The 1,732-nt window shown below is 42.1% G+C and overlaps 1 non-coding gene across 1 annotated transcript; it reads right to left on the reverse strand.

Moving 5' to 3' along the window:
* Nucleotides 1–948: 948 nt before the first annotated feature.
* Nucleotides 949–1,052, reverse strand: LOC112731853 (small nucleolar RNA R71). Its single transcript, XR_003167608.1, has one exon. It is a non-coding gene; the product is annotated as a small nucleolar RNA R71 (small nucleolar RNA).
* Between the last annotated feature and the right edge of the window lie 680 nt (nucleotides 1,053–1,732).

A 1,732-nucleotide genomic window follows, 5' to 3' on the forward strand; every position in this document is an offset into this window, starting at 1 on the left:
TAACCGGTGCACTTGCCGGAAGGAATTTTGCCGATCGTGCAATTTCCTAAATCGTAGCATAACAAGTTTATGCGCATCAAGTTTATGGCGCCGTTGCCGGGGATTGGTTTTCGATTGACAATTCTCAAATTGGAAGTTAACTAGATTGAGCATTTTTTTTTGTTTTGATTAATTCAGTACAAGTTACTTGTTGAATTTTAATTTCTGCACTCTGTTACATGCTTTCTTTCTTTATGCCTTTAAATTCAAGCAACTAACTCACTGACTCACTAACTGTTTGAATTAATTCCTCAACTGCTCTGACCATACTCTTCCATTAACCAAGAGTATTTCACTTGTTTGTTGCCTGTGCTGTGTTCTTGTATGACAGGTAGGAGAGGAGAGACATCAACTCCTCCATATACCGAACCAGAGAGGACCCTTCATAGACTTAGAAGGGAAGCAAGAGGGAAGAGAGTACTGGGAGAAGAGGAATCTGAAGGACAATCTGAGGACAATTTTGAGGAAGCTTTAGATCTCAACATGGATAGAGAAGTTCACAACCATGAGAGAGCTGATGGAAACAATGCCATTCCTGAGAGGAGGGTTCTTAGTTCATACATAAACCCAACCTCTGGGAATTGTGGTAGCAGCATCCAGAAACCACCCATTCAGGCCAACAATTTTGAGCTCAAACCACAGCTAATATCACTTGTGGAGAATCATTGTTCATTTGGTGGAAGTGCTAATGAAGACCCAAACCAACATCTCACAAAATTTCTGAGAATTTGCGACACTGTGAAGTCCAATGGAGTCCAGGAAGATGCCTATAAACTGCTTTTGTTCCCATTTTCACTTAGGGACAAGGCAGCTAAGTGGCTGGAATCATTCCCAAGGGGGAGCCTAACAACATGGGACGAGGTGGAAAGCAAGTTTCTGGCACGTTTCTACCCCCCACAAAAGGTCAATAGGCTTCGATCTGAGGTTCAGACGTTTAGACAACAAGATGGTGAAACTCTCTACGAGGCATGGGAGAGATTCAAGGATTTGACAAGGAAATGCCCACCAGACATGTTCCATGACTGGGTGCAATTGCATATTTTCTATAATGGACTTTCTTATGAATCAAGGAAGGCTGTAGACCATTCATCAGGAGGTTCATTGAACAGGAAAAAGACTGTGGAAGAAGCCATTGAAGTGATTGAGACAGTGGCTGAGAATGAGTACTACTATGCTTCAGAGAGACACAACACTAAGGGAGTCATGGAGCTGAACCATGTTGATACAATTTTAGCCCAAAACAAGGTGTTTGCCAAGCAATTAGCAGAGCTCACCAGGAAATTAGAAACAAAGCAAGTGGCTGCAATACACACACAAGATCAAGAGGAAGTAAGCACTGAAGGAGGTGATTGGGAAGAGGCCAATTATGTAGGAAATCAACAAAGGTAACCATATGATCCACATTCCAACACTTACAACCCAGGCTGGAAAAACCACCCAAACTTTGGGTGGGGCAACCAGCAAAACCAACATAACAAGTCCACATACCAAAACTCCAACCAAAGATCATACCAAGCCACACAAAACACTTACTCCCAACCATCATATCATGGCCAAAATAATCAACCTACCCAACCTAATCCGAACCAACAATTTCAAGATCAATTAAACAGGATAGAAGGAATGCTGGCAAACATGGGTCAGGACATAAGTGAGTTGAAAAGCTTTAGGGATGATGTGAGATCTACCTTAA

Source organism: Arachis hypogaea, chromosome 12, assembly GCF_003086295.3.
Source record: "Arachis hypogaea cultivar Tifrunner chromosome 12, arahy.Tifrunner.gnm2.J5K5, whole genome shotgun sequence".
Taxonomy (NCBI): domain Eukaryota; kingdom Viridiplantae; phylum Streptophyta; class Magnoliopsida; order Fabales; family Fabaceae; genus Arachis; species Arachis hypogaea.